The sequence below is a fragment of the Erythranthe guttata genome, chromosome 9, assembly GCF_056151865.1.
Source record: "Erythranthe guttata isolate IM_541 chromosome 9, IM_541, whole genome shotgun sequence".
Classification (NCBI taxonomy): domain Eukaryota; kingdom Viridiplantae; phylum Streptophyta; class Magnoliopsida; order Lamiales; family Phrymaceae; genus Erythranthe; species Erythranthe guttata.
In genome coordinates this window covers 5,653,612-5,673,100 of record NC_142541.1, presented here as the reverse complement: position 1 = coordinate 5,673,100, position 19,489 = coordinate 5,653,612, and the positions used below count along the sequence as shown (strand labels likewise).

Here is a 19,489-nt window from a genome sequence, read left to right as displayed (position 1 = left end):
TTCTGCAAATCAATCCAGAATTTCATTTTAAAGTAAAATGGGGTCAATATTGTCGATCTCTTCTGATCCTTGTTTTTCTGCATATGTTTCTATCTTATATTACTTGGGCAAAATGCCTAAACACCTCCCACCTTGCAATTATTGGGTTTAATAATTTCCTAGACACCCTATACCATGTCTTTATTAATTATTAAATTGGCGAAAAAAACTTATTTGTTTTGCAAATTTGCAAGTCATTTGTTCTGTTTATGACTTATGACATTGAGCAGCATAGATATCCTCCGTTGTCGTATCTCTTGATGGTGAAAGATGTGTTAGTTGACTGTGAACCGATATTGGGTTATTTACATAAACAAATGCACATAATTGCAGAAAATCGAACAATTATACAATTATATTACTTGCATTATGTAACGCGTTGGGGTTATTTAGCTACAATGCTCACATAAGCAATAACTGTAAATGTATCCGAAGAACAGCTAGGAAATATTCACGTACCTAAAAGGGCTAGCGAGCTATATCAAAGCTATTATGTTGGAGTTGAGTCGTCTGCTACTCCGTTCAATATCTGCATACCCCGAAATATTTTGCGTTAATAAGACACAAGCATTTGTGGCTCCCGTTCTGCCCGTCTAGTCCCTTGAATTGGCCACATAACAATTGCAATGGAAATTATTTAATGAAAATAAATCGGCACATGTATATAGATATATATACTAGATCAGTAGAATTTTTTTTAATTAATAATGAAGGAAATAATATATGTATAATCGAGCATACCTCCACTCTCATTCAATAACTTGCAAAATTCGCAATTAATAACGTCAATCTAGGAAAAGCTGGCAAGGCCATTCAAGCTTCGATTATTTGACTTAATGATCTGAGTGGCTTCAGTTGCATGTTTATCTCCAAAGTTCAATAGTTGAAGCAACATTATGCATGCAATGTTACTATTTTTTTGGGTCTAAATATGGTAAATTGAACTCAGAACATTTAGTTATGTTTAATATTTCGATAGTTAATGAATTCTAGGTATTAAGAGAAGCACCATATATATCCACCAGATTTGTATATTTGTATATACTAGCAAGGTGCACATGTGTTGCACGTGCGTGGTTATTTTCTCTATATATTATTTTATGTTTTTTCTTTTATATTTCTCAAGATGCTTTATTAATTGAGTTATTTGCACATAATCCCTGTGTAATTTTGAATGCACAAAAACCATTGTATTGAAAAAAATAGCAAGAATCACCCAATGTATTCTTTAAAAAGCACATTGCCCCTTATTTGATATTTTATTGTTGACTTAGGTGAAATGACAAAATTATGCATAACTAAAAATAATGCAGGAATATCCCAACCCCAAAAAAAAAGTGAAAAAAAAAAGAAAAAAAAAAGAGAGAAAATAAGCTATGGTTGTTGGGGTTGTCTAAGGTCCGAGAGGGTTGTACTTCTCGGACCGTAAGATATTTAATCTAGTGCGTACAAAATTACTATTTTTTAATGATAAGTGTTCGTTTTGCACAATTTTTGCTTATCAAATCTTTGAGTTTTGGTCTTCGTTCGTCCGAGTTTCGGCTTTATTTGTATATATTATTGCGTTTCTTGTTTTATTTCTATTTCTAGATTTTATTAGATATTTTTGCCGATTCGAAGCCATTTGAAAGCGAAACCGAATTTTCAAGCCAATTTTGGGGCCAAGAAGACCTAGATCTCGATAGAGGAACTGCGTATCGCGATCTGGGGGTTGTCACATAACGAAAAAGGATCAAGACCCGGATCGCGATCTGACATTATGGATCACGATCTGGGGGTGTTCACATAAGACTTTTTGATCAAGATCCAGATCGCGATACACATATCCAGATCGCGATCTGGCATGGCGGTGGGCAGTCCCCCGAGTCTGCCAAATCGCGATCCAGCCAACCCAGATCGCGATCTGGGCACGACTTTTGAAAAAGATAGTTATGTTGCAAAGCTTCTTGAGGAAGCTTTGCATTTCACTATAAATAGAAAGGCCCTTTCATTCTTCTGGCTACTTCTATTTTTTTACGGTTTTCGACAGTCCTTCACGGGAATCATCAATGGGGGTTTCGACTTGGGTTTTTCTTACGCAATTTCTTTACGTTTTGTTCTTCATTTCATGTGTACATTCTTTTGATATTATGTTCGTTATGAACTAAGAACATTTTCTTCTAGGGTAATGAAATATTGTATATATTGATTTCAATCGTCATTTCTGTTATCTATTTATCGTGTTTTGATTTCGTTTATGTTTTCCTGTATTAAATGCTTCTGATTGTTTAATCTAACTCTCGGATTGATATTAAATAGGAATGAACTCGAGACATGATTTCTTGTTTAAAGTTAGGAAAACATAGCCCGGGGTGTGGAAACGGAGAAGTGATCCACTTCGGATAGCCCTTAAGGACTTGACCTAAATGCTCTCTTAATAGCAGGTTCTGAATGGAGACGTCGGACCTGTGGGTAGAATCTAACTACATTGGAGACGGGGGTTAGAGTACTTTAATGTCTGGGTTAACGAATAGGAATGTGACTTTAGATAACGGATTTGTAGATCGTTGTTGATTATACATAAGTTGATTTGGCCCTACAAGTCCCTTTTAAATCGAAGCCCTCCCGTGTTGAGTTGTCGCTATTTTATTTACGTACATTCTATACTTGCATGTTTACGACCTTGCATGCTTTTAAACTAGGGTTTATCACCATTCCAATTATTTACGATCGGCTAGATAATATAATTACACTACTTAGCATGTGAATCTACAAGGTCCCTGTGGATCGATATCCGGAACCACGGTTCTGCAAAATGCGATATTGTATACTTGCGGTAATTTATACGTGAGGAAAACGCGTATCAGTTAATCTCATCCGTTGATTTTTTTTGTACGACCTAGTACGATCTAGTACGATACGGGGATTTTTCAAATAAAAGTACGAACCTAGTAAAAACAGATCATACACCATCATACACACATCGTACAGTTATATAAATTACCTAATTAACGTTACATTAAAATATCCATTAAACAAATATTACAATAATCATAATCAATTAACAAAATTACAAGAAAAAATAAAATCAAAACTCCCCAAATTCTTCATATAAGAACGCAACCACTTCTCTCCATCCCAGCCGATCTTATGCAGATAGCGGTGTTGCCGGTCGGCGGCGGCGACTCTTCCGACAAAGATGAAGAACACAAACAAATTTCTTAAAAATAATTAGGTTTTTTCTTAGCTTGTGGCTATTGCTAAAGCTCCAGGAATGTCGAATTAGGAAGGTATATTTTGGAGGTTTCATTCATTTGTAGCACGATGAAAATAACAGGGGAATAGGCTTTATTAATCATTATTAGTCGAATCTTTTCGTTGGTATTGTATATCATGTTGAATGTTCTGATGTACTCTTATTTCATCTTTTATGGTATGATAAGAATATGAAATCATCTAACAAGATTACGAGGTCCATGTTTGTTCATTAATTCATAAAACTTTTCTTGTTGATGTTGTGTTTCATTACCCTATGCTTTGGTTATGATAACACCATAAATTAATGAGGTGTTATTAATTTGAAATGAGGTGTTATTAACACCATAAAATTAATGAGGTGTCATTTGAAATGAGGTGTTATTAATTTTATGGTGTTATCAGATAAGTGCCATTATCAATCCTCGAGGAGCTTATAAGCCACCGAGGACCACCACTATATTTGCACTCTCGGCCAATTCAGGCAGAAATTAAATTGTAACTGTACTAGACTCGTTGGCTGGTGGCGGGGCAAATCCATCGGCGACCACCCCCATCACCGCCTCGTCGGCAACTCCTCAGCCGAATGCTTGTGCACCAACCACAGATGTTGAAACCCCTAGGCGACCACCATGACTCCACCTACTAGCCCACCGCCTTCTGATTCTACATCAGTTTATTTGACCGTTACCGTCTTCCTTCTCTTATTCTCCACTTCAGTAGCCTTTAATCTCCAAGGGAAAAAATATACCTTTTGGGTATATTTTATTATGGTAATTTACAATAAAACTTTGTTTGAATTTATTATAATTTACATCTCAATTTTGTATTTGATTCTAGTGTTTAGCATATTGTTTCTTTCACGGTTGATCAATATATAAGAAAAAAAGAAAAAAGAAAGGAGCAGCAAAAAAAGAGTCGTCTTCTTCCCTGCTCCACCCCACTCCACACCACCAACCACCCAACTCAACACATCTTCTCCCCACGCCGGCCGCCACTGCCCCACCACCAGATCACCCTTTCTTGCAGCCCCACCTTCTTTCTAGATCCACAACCCACAACCGTGATTTTTTTTTTCCAAATTCGCTGAGTACCATTTTTCCTCCAATTTCACTCTTCCTATGGCAGCCCATATATGCAATTTGAACAAAGGCGGCGACGACGGCGATTATGTGCATGAGAAGAAAAACCTTACCCATACACAACTCTCTCTCGCTATGAATTGGGTGCTGCCAGACGGTGGCTGTGACGAGCGAGAGAAATTTGAAGGAGTAGGTGGGTATCGGTGGTGCGAGACGGGCCAGAAGGCGACGGTGACGAGGGAGATAAATTTGAAGGAGTAGGTGGGTGGCGGTGGTGCTAGACGAGCCAGAGAGCGCCGGTGGTGCTAGACAGGCCAGAAGGCGGCGGCGATGCCGAATGTTTTCCTGGTTGGGAGGTGGGCGGCGGAATGGAACAAGGAAGAAGATCTGAAAAATCTTCAATTTTTGTTCCTTATTTTACAATTTTAGAAATTTTAAAATTTACAATTTAGTCCTATAAGTTATAGTTATTTATAATTTAACCACTCAAAATTTTTTTTATTTATACAGGGGTATCTATGACATTTCACCTTAGAAATAACATAAAAATTCGCAGAGCTCGCGAATGAGAGACACGATTTGCCTTAAGGGGTCTAGATGCATTGACTTTGGTTACACGAGGGGGCGTTGGTGAGTTTTTTTTTTTTGACAGGGGGTATTTGCCAATTAGAGATTACACAGGGGAGGTATTTGCAATTCACTCGTGAGAATAATTATGTGAAAAGACAAATATATTTGTTAAATAAACGACAAACGGGCAAATAAGGACACATTATAATTTCAATGCCAAAGTAATATCTTCTTCACACAGTAATTACAACATGAGTCAAATGTTTGTTACATATTCAAAATAGTGTAATTGATAAGTTTACTATCAATTTATGAAGACGATACGTGACCTGATAAAATATAATGCAGCAAACACAACCACATGGAAATCAGTTCAACTGTGATTGGTATTAGTTGAACTGTGGTTGTATATAACTTCATAGATCTCGAAATGTTAGGGTGTCGATACTGTTAGAATCTCGATGGGATTGTAAGTCCACAACACCGTGTGGAATTCTATGGAGATGTGTATTAATATGAGGAACATATTTTCCTTAGTTATCTCATTAGATAATTTGAGAAGAAATAAATTATCTCTCCATATTAATCACCTGAACGTGTATCTAAAAAATAGAAGGAATTTCACCTTTTTAATACTGTGTTTATTGTCATTAATTGGTTTAGGTCTTCACAAGAATATAAAGGGAGGAGCTAATGCCGAAGTTATTTGCTGAGTCTTTTATCACGTGGATGATTTACCACGTCGGCCTCCAATTCTACCAACCCAAGTAAACAAAGGGGAAGAATGAAGTCATGTATAAAAGGAGCTGCCCAAGGACCACCTACAGGGGGAGAACACACATGTAGGGGGAGCTGACTCCGTTGTGAACCACCTGCCGAAGCCACTACTGTTGGAACAGTTGCTCTAACTGTGGCACTTACTGCTACAGCAGTTCATGCCACTCTTGTTGCTGAAAGAGATGATGATGATGAGTTGTTCCTTTGATGTTGAGGATGATCATTGGTTTTATTGTTTCCTTCTATCCTCTATTGTTTCATTTTCAGGCATTTTGCTCAGGGGGAGAAAATGATTAGAATCAATCAATGACAAAGGGGGAGATTGTTAGAATCTAATTGGATTCTAATAAACAAGGGATGAGTAAAGACTTGTACCGTGAAACACAAAAGGGAAGTCATCTTGTTTACTTTAATTCTTTAATTTGTCATTAATTGTTTCTTTTATATAGTAAACTATCTTATTAATTAAAAAGAGTTATTCTTAACTTAATGACTTCTGTAGAAGTCTTGTGAAAGAACAACTCTTTCTTTCCATATATTTCACACAGACGTGTGGGAATCAAGAGAAGGGATAATTCATTTTTATTTTTTGCTTATATTGTCATTAATTGGAATATTATTATTTATATGGGATCTCTCTTGTATTTTTATAATATATTATTAGATAGGTATCTTATAAATCTCCTACATCTCCTGTACGTATCTAACCTTAATTAGTTTGCTTATACATGAGTCTTTCCCAGGCTATATAAAAAAGAGAAGCAACAATAGAATATGGCGTGTCTTTTTGGAAAGAAACAGATCTCTCTTTTCTTTGTTGTTGTTGTGTGCTTTTTGGAGAGAAAAATATTTCTCTTTTCCTTGTTACTCTTCCGGCGACTTTTTATCGAGAGAAGAGTTCAGAGAAAATATTTTTTTTCTTCTCGTTTTTATTGCTCCATTGTGATACGTGATTTTCATAGAAAATACATCGACTTCAAGGCTTTGTGCTGAAGACACCAAGATTCAAGGATTATCACAAGTTTGCTTCAACCGTGGGGAGCAAGGGACGTGCTACAAATTGAAGATTTATAATTCAGCGTAGTATACAAGAACGACATCAACAAAGAGGGAGTCTTTGTATTTTTAAGTCCTACTATTGTATTTTTAAAACTTAAAATTAGTAAATTTTGTTTACAGGTCCCCGTGGATGTAGGGTACAATTGTATCCGAACCACATTAAATTTGTGTCTCGTTTATTACTGTTTTTACGAACTGTAGCACGAACTGTTGCAAGACTTCACGCAACAGTAACGAAAAACTGAATCTAACACATATATTTTAATATGTACGAAATAAATGCTAACATTTGGTATCAGAGCAGTAGCAGAAACAACTTCTCTTCTCAATGCTTGTTATTTGCCCTGTATTTCTGCACAATTTCAACAACTGTCTGATGCACTGTTTCAACAGTTGTCTGAACCCCCCTGCATTCCTGCACTGTTCCAGCAACTGTCTGATGCACTGTAGCAACAGTTGTCGGAACTCCCCTTGTGTTCATGCAAGCGTAGCTGTTCTTTTCTCCCCATTCTGGGCAATCACCATGCATAGATAAATAAACATGGACTACTGATCTCGATATGTCGAGCAATCTGTTCAAACTCTTAACAAAAATATCAAACGAAGAGAGAATCTAGAAAGAAAGTGAGAAGATTCACCATACATAACGTGCACACAAAATCACAAACTCATAAACTCAATACCACACGACAATTACAATGTGAAAATCAAAGGATAGTGATATCAAATCCAAAATTAAATAACAAATACTACTGACTTTGCCAAACTTCATACGAAACGTGGAAATGTGAGGAGTAAGCACAATAAATCCGGATTCAACAAAAAATTAAATTATAACCGGCACATAAACAAAAATCCTGTCACTTTTTTTGTTTTTTTTTTTAATGCCTAATGCAAGACAAGAGGTAAACACGAGAAATAAACATGAGTGAAGAGACATATGTGAATAGGATACCACATGGACAAACAAAACATATGGGATTTATCTTCACATTCACGATAAACGCAATTCCCTAAAATTCGACTGCCAGTGCAACCAATAAACTTAATAATCCCAAGTCAAACACAAAGATGCACTTATTAGGTAGCGTACACACACGTCTAATGGTAGCTTTTTCCCATTAAAAACAAAGCAATTAAAAGGTACGAGATTATGGTGGTCGTGCAATGTGTAGTCCCCTGGGGTTTCTAATTGAGCCTTGTAGTGAGTGTTTGGTCAAGTGGTTTACCGGCTTAACTCAACTAGGCTTCGAACTATTCATTGACCAGATATATAATTTATATTGGCCGTGCAATGTGTAGTCCACTGGGCTTTCTAATTGAGCCTTGTAGCGAGCTTTCGGCCACGTGATTTACTGGCTCGACTCAAAAAAGCTTCGAACTATTCACTGACCAAATGGTTGTAGATATATATATTAGTAACAGTAGTTTAAGAGTAGCTTTCACTCATTAAAAGAGGCAGCTTTTCCCTATAAAAACATCCAACCATGACAAGACTATTCATACAAATAAATAAGTTGGAGCTTTTTAAGTAATTATTTTGGGAATTGGAGAAGTTCTACCCCCACAAAGTTTAGAAGTGCACGAAGTATCAAATTCACATTTGTCTCAATCATATGCAGTATGCTTACTGCAGGTCCTCTATGAGATGCAAAAACATATGAAGTGTCCTACACTAAAAGTTGCAAGTCTGGACATGACACAGACTGTTTCAACAGTTCATGCAACTCCATCAGATTAAACAACATAAATTCCGAGCGATTTTCGCAAGGAATCAAATCTCTGTTCATCAAGTGTTTTTGCAAAAGCATCAGTTAATTCATTCTCCGTTGCAGCATAATCAATTGAGACAACCCCCTTTTCGACCAAGCCCCTTATGAAACAATAACAAATATCAGTAAGCTTAGTTCTCGAATGGTGAATTGGATTCATAAACTCATTTTTCACATATAGTGTAACACCCCGCGTTTCCGATACCCGATTTCCGTATTTTCCCTCTCGTCTCCTTTGCATGAATATGTGTTGTATGTGCGAATTTTATTAGTTGCTTTTCAATTTGCTTTATTTGCTATTTATGTGAAATTATGTGAACTAATGTGCATTATATGTCTACATAATTATTTTTGATTTTATTCTCTATTTGCGCAACTAAAATGTATTTTATGTGTTTAATATAATTGAACATGTGAAATTATGTGATTTACGTGGATTTAGTTTTAGTAACATAAGAATTTATTTTCTCACACTAGAAAGTTTATATGCTTAATTGATAGTAATTTCCTCTCTTTAAATTGGCTATGATTGTATGTGTTGCATGCATACACTATTCCATGTGCATTTCCACTTGGCTTTTCATTTAGCATTATTTTTAAGATAACTTAAATGAAATTGCCTAGAAGTCCCTCTAGATTATTTCAAGTTAGTCCTAATTGCAAAAAGACCCCTCTTCATACTTACTCATTAAGAATACAAGCCTCTTCAATTCTATAAATACCACCCTCTCCTCTTCATTTTCTCACATCAAAAATCAGCTAAGCCCCCTTCTCCTTCCCCCTCTCCATCGATCAAAATAGCCCAAAGTAGAAGAAGAAATCTCTTCTTCTAATTCAAGCCTTCTCCATTAAATCTCTTCCTCCTTCTTCTTCTTCTTCTTCTCGTTTTTCTTTCATAAATTCCTAGCTAGGATAGTTCTTCATCTCCAAAAGGAGATTATTCAACCAAGAAGGGTAAGCAAATCCTTGTTCTTTGTTTCTTTCCTAAACTTTTCGAAATCCCCTATAGTTCCTATTTCTAATTTTCGAAATTCTTGAAGGATTCTCTAGTGGGTTTCAAATATATACAAAGCCTTTCAAATTCTCAAAGACCCTAAGGTAAGAATCATGGAATTCTTGCTACATCAAGCTAACATCAATAGTATTTCCTTCTCTTCTCTTTTTGAAAAACTCCCCTTCTTGAGTGTTTGAAGAAATCGAAAGTTGTATGAAATAAAGTGCTCATAGTATGTTATATTATATATTTAGCCTCATGCATGTTAAGATCCATGCTTGAATCCTTGATCTTTGATGAGAAAAATGATGATGATGTTTTGATATGTTTAATTTCATGTTTAAAGCTTTGCATGTGAGAATCTAGCTCTTGATTCTTGATTCTTGAAAGAAAATAGAAGATTGGTGAGAAACCCGTAATTTGATGATGATATGCTATGAAATTTATTATCCTTATGTTTCTTATCATTGCATGTTAATATTATTGATTTACTAGTTGTGGTCTTACATGTTTAAGGGTTTGGATTTGAGTCATCTAAGTTGATTGAGTCTAGAATCTTGAAATAGATGGTTATATGTAAAATTTACAGATTCATAGGTACGGATTTTAACCCATGTTTCACCCACGAGTTTATTTATGAAAACTACGAAATTTTATATGAGGATAGATCTCCCTGTTATGGTCATATTGATATGTGGCCTGTAATTTTTGGAGTAGAAATAAATGAGTTATGAATTATTTACCGAAACTGTACAAAACTAGAGTTAGTTTAGAATTAGTAATGAAATCTAATGTTTCCCTATTTCAAATTTAATGAATCAACTTGGAACATAAACCCAACTTAGAAAACTCGTTTGAGATAATATTTGGCAGTGTTTGACCCAGTAGATAATTTATAAGAAATTTTTTAAGTCCCCTCCCCTGTTCTGAGTTTTAAACTGCACTACTGTACCATTTTACTTATTTATCCTAATTTACTAAGTATTTTCTAAAAATGTTTTTCAGGGGTGTATAAGACTCTTAATAGTATATGGAGTTAAAATTTCAAAAGGTTTGGATGAATCAGTAAAGCAAAATGAATTTTTAAAGTCACTCCCTCTGTTCAGATTTCAAAACTGTACCACCTTAGAAATTTATTTATATCTTTTACTCCGATGATGATTTTTATAAACTGTTTCTCACTGATTTTAAATACATATAAAGGAGTATGTTGTAAAAGTTTCAAAGGCTTTTGATTTTTGGTTCAAGAGAAATGATTTTTCAAAGTCAGGATACCAAAACTGTTTGATTTTCTTAAGATGACTATTTTTATCAAAGTATGATTTGTGATCATAGTTCTAATATCCGAGGTAGGAAAGATAAGTTAGTGATGAAGGTGAAATCTCTAAGTTATGGCCTAATAATCTAAGTTTAGGTATCTTGTTGCATGTCCTAAGAAAGAATTACAATCTACTAGCCTAGAATGGTGTTAAGGAGCAAGTACAATATGTAGAGATATGATTAACTGATTTCTATGATGAGTTAGAATACTTGATTGTTCTCGTATATTATTTGCTATGATGTGTGTCACTTTTGAAATAAATGTGTATGTATTAAGTGATTAGAGTAAAGAAATGTCGTATGTGGTAATTTTCATAATTCATGATATGAGTGATATTGATATGCTATGAATGATATGATTATATTATTATGTGATTATAATATGGTTAAAGTTGAAGAATGCCCTTCTTGGTGCTGCTATGTGATATTAAATGTTTATGTGTACTTATGAAAATGAAATGTGAAACAAAAGTGTTATGCTCTATATGATTATGTGCTCAGTAATTTGATTGAAGATGTGAAGTATAGTTGTTTTCATACTTGTTACCTTTATGCTTGTTTATGTGAAAGTAACATAGATAGATCATGTAAGCATCATATGATTCATTAGTAAGTCTAAGATGCATAAATCATGACTTTTCAAAGTTAAAAATGTTTGGAAATTGGTTGTGGATCTAGGTGAATAAGTATGGGATACGGGGGGCTGGTATTCCGTTAGTGGTTCATAGTTGGGGTCCACATAGGGGCCTGTCCACATAGGGACTGATTCACATAGGAATCGGGATTATAAACCACTAACTCGGCTATAGTAAAGTTATAGCCGTGACTATATTCCGGTTAGTGGTTGATAGTTGGGGTCCACATAGGGGCCTGTCCACATAGGGACTGATTCACATAGGAATCGGGATTATAAACCACTAACTCGGCTATAGTAAAGTTATAGTCGTGACTATAGTAAAGTTATAGATCACAAGCTCCAAAATACACGGCTTATTGCCGAACTCCACGATTGTTTTTCCAAACGGGCCCAAAGTTTTAAAAGTCTAAAGTCTCATTTTCATGCATATTGCATATTATAGTATAGAAAAGAAGGGTGTTAAGTACCCGACTTTTGCATATTAAAGTAAAGAGAAAGAAGGGTGTTAAGTACCCGACTTTTGAAAGAAATGAAAGGATGTAAAGTATCCTTGAAAGATTTTAAGGAAAGGTAAAGGTAAGGTATAGTAAGTGCAAGTTTCGAATGATCGTAAATTTATTATGTGTTCGTGTATGCCTATATATATATATGTGTGTGTATATATAAATTATGTGTAAAGTCTTTTTCAAAACCTTGTTATTACTTCCGGATTCTTACTGAGTCTTTTTAAAGGCTCATATAGATGTTATCTTGGTGTAGGTAGCTCATGATCCGAATCCGAGGAGCAAAGTTGAACCAAGTCCGGGGAAAGCCGAGGAATCGAGCCGTATGGAATTTATGTGGATTTAATTAACTTCTGTTTTGGTACTTGAATCTTTTTAGTGGATTGTAATCCGTAGTACTTGAATATGTTATCGGGAAATGATTTTTAATCCTTATGTATAATATAATGTTTTCCGATTATTCTTGTTCTTTTCTAATGTTGATTTCTTAAGAGCTCCACCACAATCCGAATTTATTATTTGAAGCAAGAAAATGTTTTAAGGAAAATGTGGCACCGAATAAAGAGTGAAGTTGTTTTGACTTAATTCTATGAAGTGTTCGACTTCAAGGGTTTTTCAAAAAAAAAATTTTATCGAACAAAAAAATTGAAGCGAAACACTTCAAGTATTTTCAAAACTAGAGAAAACTTTACCACCTTTCTCTAGAACTTTGTTTCGAAAAACAAAACTGTATTTTTCAAAAGGTCTTCCGCTGCAACTTAATAGAAAAAACATTTATACCATTTGCCGGTATAGAGTATAAAGTAAATGGGGTGCTACATATAGATTATCACTATTCAGATTACCCAAACTAGCTTTGTCACCATAACTGTTGGAACAGTTACTACTATCATCACATGATTTTAAAGAAGTAATGGCAGATAAACAATTAATATTAGACTTCTTTACCCAGATTTTTTGTTAGTTTTATTCACTAAATGAACCTTTATCTTGGGTTTTTGAGACGACACAAAAGTGTGATCAATTTTAGCGGAAAGTGGTGAGCGGGCCATTATTCTTTTAACCATTTTCAAGTACTTAAAACACCTGGGTCATATATGACCTGGAACATGACAAAAATGACAGGTAGAGACAAAAACTTTTCTTTGAGATGATTGTGTTGGTGCAACTAGCGCAACAGTTTGTGAAACACTGGATTGTTTAACAAAATTGATTTTTCTTTTTGGATCCTCTTTCTGTTTCAATGCATCATTAGATAGTTGATTACCCCTATACCTATACGACCATAGTTCGGCTGATTTTTGTTCAAAATTTCATTCAAAGTTACTGATCCGACTGGATTCTTGGTGGGCTGGTTTAAGGAGTGGAATTGGCCTGGATTTGGACCGGGCACCACAGTAAACCTACAAAGGAAGAAAAGAACCGGACTTAAGCCAAAGTTAGCACTCCGACGGCCAAGTCAGTAAATTTCTGAAGAAGATACTATGCTTATGTGCGTAATTTAGGTATGTATGCTTGTCTGTCCTTACCTGTATTTACTGCCCCTATTTATACTAGAAAAAAAGGATGGACGTCAAATACTCTTTAATTTAATTTACCTGTCCCATCGCGGTAATTAAGCATCCGGACCTCAAATTACCTTCAACGCGGTTTAATCTGTCATTTCATTGGCGGCTGCGGGGGCAAAAAGTAGGGACCGAAGAGACATTCCTCTGCGCTTGTCAGTAGATTGGACGTGCATTAAATACCCCATGTGCAGCAATGATCACCTCAGGTCGGGGGCGAGCAGCCTGGCGAGAGATGCGGAGCGGCGCAGGTGAGGGAGTGAAGCTGCTAGGCGAGAGAGTGAGGCAGCGAGAAGCCTCTCGCTCGCGGGCTACTCGCGATCAGTGGCATGGTCCCTCTCGCCCAACCGGTACCAGTTTGATGGGCCTTCTTCTGTTAATGGGCTTAAACGGTGCCTTTTGACCTTGTTTGGGCCCTTGGTCCTTATTGGATCCCTCAAGCGATCCCGGGCTGGATCAACTAGTCCCCCACTCGCGGTTATTTGCGACCTGGCGCTAGTGGCTGCGAGTTCGCTCTTAGCGAGAGAAGGCGTGCGCTCCATTCCGGCGACCCGCTTCCTAATGTAATCATTTGCACCGTTTCAAATAACGTGCCTCGTTTCATATTCCGTAGCAGAAAAACCGTACACATTCCGAGTAATTAAATGACTGAATTTATTAATCCAGTTAATTAAAAACCGCCCCTCTTCTTCTTTTATTTTAACAATTTATTTTTTTTTTTCTTTTTTTTTTGGAAATCGAAGCGCCGCCTGCGCTGTCTTCTCACAAATAATGCAGCGCAGGCGGGTCTCTTCAAATCCCGCACTCTGCCTAGAAAAGGGGGTCCTCCTCACTCCTCCCATTTACATTCTTCTTCCTCCTTCAACCCCTCCTCCTTTTCCTCTCTTCTTCTCCGGCGTCGGAAATTGCTTTCTCCTCCTCCCTTTTATCAAGGTAAACATTTCTCCCCACCGCTTTTTGTGATTCTTCAGTTCTCTTTATTTTTTCCTTTTTCGTGTTTCCTCCCTTTGCCTCTACCCCATGTCCTCCGTGTCTTCCTCCTCTTCCACCGGGGAGATTCGCACCCCCGTAATTCGCCTCGGCCCTCCGTCGGAACAGAGAAATAGGCCCAAGAAGAGGGCCGTGGTATCCAAAACCGGGGGTCCGCCGGTCACCTCTGCTCGCTCGCAAAAGGGTAAGAGCAAAGCCCCCCTCCTCTCGCAACCTAAAGGGGGCGACGATGCGACCTCCCCTTCTGGCGGGGGAAAGGGGGTTGTTAGGGTTCCGAAATTGAGGGAACCCTCCGTTTGCATCTTGACCAACCCCCAACACTCGATTTTGACCCCTGACGATATTGGCGACCTCCTCGTCCGGCAAGGGTTAGATGCTTCCTTCGATTTAGCCCTTCCTTCATCCTCGCAAGATTCCCTTCACCCTCCCCCAGGCTACTTGACCTGGCATATCGACCAACTGCTCTCGGGCTTGTCACTGCCCGTTCACCCCTTTTTCCTGGATGTGGCTCGCGAATTTCGCGTGCCCATTAATCAATTTCTTCCTAATTCCATTAAATTTATGTCGGCCTTTTTCATTATTTGCGCCGAGGCCTCCATAGAGCCCACGGGCGACCTGTTCCATTCTGCCTTCAAGGTAAATCGCTCCCCTTCTGGCTTCTTCCATCTCACAGCTCGCCCCGGCGTAGGCCTTTTTAAGGGATTGACCAATAAAGTGCATAACTGGCCCCAGCGTTTCCTCTTCATTCGTTCGCCCACTTCCTGGGGCTTTCATCCATCGTACGTGGGAACCGCTTCTTGCCCCATCGGGGTGTCTCCCGATTGCTTAGAGACACTCGCCCGCCTGACAGCCCGCACGCCTCCTCAATTGTGGGACGTAGAGAAGATAGTAGCTTCTCCCTCTCTTTTTGCCCGCTCCGGATTGTGGGATATGTCTCTGACAGACCCCCGCCCACTGGGTATTTTTCTAGGACTAATTTCCATATTTTATCCCATGACTTTATTCGGCTTTGCAAAGAGATAAAATTGAAAACTTCTTTTTCTTAAGAAATCATTTTACCCTCTCGTAAATGACCAATGTTATTTTTGCCGTGTTTCAGGCGAAATGATTCGGGATGCCATGAAGGCTGCTCTCGCCAAGCAGCGCGCGCAATCCTCTCGCACCCCCTCTGAATCCACCAATCAGGCTCCCTAAACTCACCAACAATCCCCTACTGCCGCCGCTGCGAGCACGGCGGGCGGCTCCACCCCTCGCCCCGAGGATAGGCGCGAGAGCCCTGTCCCGCCGCCCACAGTCCGATTGGAGCCCGTTATCGATCTTGGTAGCGAGAATGCGGACAATCAGGAGGCGCACAACTCCTTTCGCTCCCTGGAGCTCGCGCTGCTTGAGGCAGGTCGCGCTAAGCGGGATGCTAGCGGCGGTCAGGCTTCCCCCATGTCTAAGAGGCGCCGCGCGGACGACAGGGGCTATCTGTCGTCGCTCTCGCCTGATCGCAGTTATGCTGAGTTATCCAACCATTTTAGCCAAGTCAAGCTCGTGGAGGATGCCCAGGCTCTCGAGAGCATGTCTTTTGAGCAACAATACTCTCGCATACTGTTCCATTGCTCTCAGGTACACTAGAATTTCCTATCTTTTCGCATCATAATCATTAATTAATTTTTTTTTTAACTAGCTTCATGTATCTATTTATCTTAGATCAACGTACTCCTTGCCCATGGTCTTGGCTCAACTGATCCCACCCGCCAGGCTGAGGAGCTCACCTTCATGAAAAGGCTAGCCAGCGAGAAGGCTAATGAAGTGATTCGTGTTCAGGACATGGTCCGCGAGCTAACGAACGAAAAAGAGGAGGTCGCTCGCCTGGGCCATGAAAAATACAATGCCATGAAGTCCTCTCTTGAGAGCAAGGTGGCCCGCCTGAATGCGGAAAAGGAGCAGTTGATCTTCATCTCTCGCCGCAAACAGGAAGTCGTGGAGGCGGAATGCATGAGAACCGTAGCCTTGGAGCGGGCTAGGAGTTTGTATGACCATCTGTGCTCGATAGATGGACAGGAGTTCTTACGGGGATATCGCGAGAGGCTAAGCAGCAAGTACCCTTCGTCCGCTCACTTTGCCAATACTGCGGCCCCGATAGGCGTGGGATTCATGGACCGAGGCATTCGCATGTACGCGGCTCGCCATAATCTTGATGATCCCTCTGAGGAGATCAGCACCATTCTTGACCTGCTGGGCGATGAGATCCCTGGTTGGGAGGGAAATCCTACTGAACCCGTAGATCACGCTTGGTGGGCTGGCGTACTCGATGGGATGCTCGCAGAGTTGAACCAGTATGCTGCACAAGCCCCTTCCAACATGGCTCGCTTGGACCCTACCTGTTCCGCCTCTACCCTTCCCGATATTCCTCCTTCATGAGGCCTTTTTATTTTTCTCTTTATTTGCAACAACTTTGAACAATTCGTTTTTCCTTTGCTGAACAATGCTGATTTTCATTTGGATATTTTTATTATCTATCGTTTTGAGTAGTTTATTCTGCTACGTTCTTATTTCATGCTTTTGGGTTCTATTACGACTTGTTTCATTCGCGCACTTCATTTCGTACTTTCGAGCGGGTTCTGCTCGACGCATATTCCAATGATTTCTTTGCTTCTCGTTTTCTAGCGAGAATTGCTCGATGCAAATGCTTGCTCGCAAAATTCGCATTGGAGATATTCCAAATATTTTCTTTCTTTCTCGCTTTCTAGCGAAATTTGCTCGATGCAAATGCTTGCTCGCGAAATTCGTATTGGAGATATTCCAAATATTTTCTAACTTTCTTTCTCGCTTTCTCGCGAGATGTTCATGGCTGCAAATCTTTGCTCGACAATTTCGCATTGGAAATATTTCAAATAATTTCTTTCTTTCTCCCTTTCTAGCGAGATTTGCTCGATGCAAATGCTTGCTCGCGAACTTCGTATTGGAGATATTCCAAATATTTTCTAACTTTCTTTCTCGCTTTCTAGCGAGATTTTCATGGCTGCAAATCTTTGCTCGCCAATTTCGCATTGGAAATATTTCAAATAATTTCTTTCTTTCTCGCTTTCTAGCGAGATTTGCTCGATGCAAATCCTTGCTCGCACACTTCGTATTGGGAATATTCCAATAATTTCTTTCTTTCTCACTTTCTAGCGTATTGGGAATATTCCAAATAATTTCTAACTTTCTTTCTCGCTTTCTAGCGAGATTTGCTCGAAGCAAATCCTTGCTCGCACACTTCGTATTGGGAATATTCCAATAATTTCTTTCTTTCTCGCTTTCTAGCGTATTGGGAATATTCCAAATAATTTCTAACTTTCTTTATCGCTTTCTAGCGAGATTTGCTCGATGCAAATCCCTGCCCGCACACTTTGTATTGGAAATATTCCAATAATCTTTCTTTCTCGCTTTCTAGCGAGATTTTCATGGCTGCAAGTCTTTGCTCGCCGATTTCGTATTGGAAATATTTCAACAATTTCTCTTCTTTTTTTTTTTTTTTTTTTTTTTTTTACTTATCTCTCAATTGTAATCCTTGTTCGCTTATGTGCGAGTAAGAGTTTACAGACTCTTCAAGACATCAGGTTTTCCAAAAGAGGCCACTTCATACTGTTTTTTCTTACTTAAAAACATGGCTCATTCCGCAGGCAGACGGATGAACAATCAAAAATATGGCCTATTCTTATAATACAAAATGCTATAACACACTAGCACTATATATAGTAGTGCTTTAGATGACACACGTTCCATGCGCGAGATATCCTTAAGCCCTTCATATCCTCCAACATGTAAGCTCCTCCTGCGAGAACAGCTACTACCCTGTATGGGCCCTCCCATTTCTCCATTAGCTTTCCCACCATTTTGAGTGCATCCGCCTGTTTTAAGACCAAGTCCCCCACTTGAAAGACTCTCTGCCTTACTCTCTTGTCATAGGCTGCCTTAATTTTAGCTTTGCTGAGCTCCATCCTTCCTCTCGCGCTCTGTTGTTTTTCCATTAGCAAGTCCAGCTCCTCGCGCAAGCGCATGCTATTAGCTGTTTCATGAAAATTCATAATTCTGCTCGACGGCATTCCTACCTCTACTGGTATGACAGCTTCCGATCCGTACACCAATGAGAACGGACTTTCTCCGGTCGCTTCTTTTGGTGATGTTCGATATCCCCATAGTACCGCGTGCAACTCCTCAACCCAATTTCCTTTCGCTCCCTCCAGACGTTTCTTTATTCCTTCTAACAGTACCCGATTGATCACCTCGACTTGCCCGTTCGCCTGCGGGTGAGCCATGACTGCAAATCTCTGCTTGATACCCAGACCTGCACACCATCCCTGTATCTTGGCTGAGTTAAACTGTGTTCCATTATCTGAAATGAGATCCCTAGGCAACCCATATCGGCAGCAGATATTATTGCCATATGAATTTCATGACCTCTGTATCCGTTATCCTGGCCACTGCCACCGCCTCCACCCACTTGGAGAAGAAATCTACAGCGACTTCTCTGCCCCTTGGCCAGCGGCATGGGGCCCACGATATCTATTCCCCATTGTGCAAAAGGATAAGGGGAAGTTATTATCGTCATATCCTCTCCCGGCGTGTGAATCAGCGGGCCATGCCTCTGGCACTTATCACATCTCTTGACAAACTGTCCAGCGTCCTTTCTCAAGGTGGGCCAGACCAATGCTCTACCTCCTGAATGGTCCCCGCAGCATCCTTGGTGAACCTCGTGCAGCACGTAATGGCCCTCCTCCAGAGATGGGCATCTTAGGTGCGGCCTAGTGTACCCCCTTTTGTGAAGTATATCCCCGATTAGGCAGAAATTGCTTGCTCGCTGTTCCAGGACCTTCTGGGCGCGGCCACTTGCGAGCACCTTTCCTTGCAGACACGCCCTGATTTCCGTGCGCCAATCCTCCCCACTTGTCACTGTTGAAACACGCTCCTCGCCCC

At 39.2% G+C, this 19,489-nt stretch overlaps 1 long non-coding RNA gene across 1 annotated transcript; it reads left to right on the top strand.

Moving 5' to 3' along the window:
• Positions 1 to 9,262: 9,262 nt before the first annotated feature.
• Positions 9,263 to 12,492, top strand: LOC105958426 (uncharacterized). The gene is made up of 3 exons (XR_016033372.1): positions 9,263 to 9,487; positions 9,574 to 9,631; positions 12,244 to 12,492. It is a non-coding gene; the product is annotated as an uncharacterized LOC105958426 (long non-coding RNA).
• The last annotated feature ends 6,997 nt before the right edge of the window (positions 12,493 to 19,489 follow it).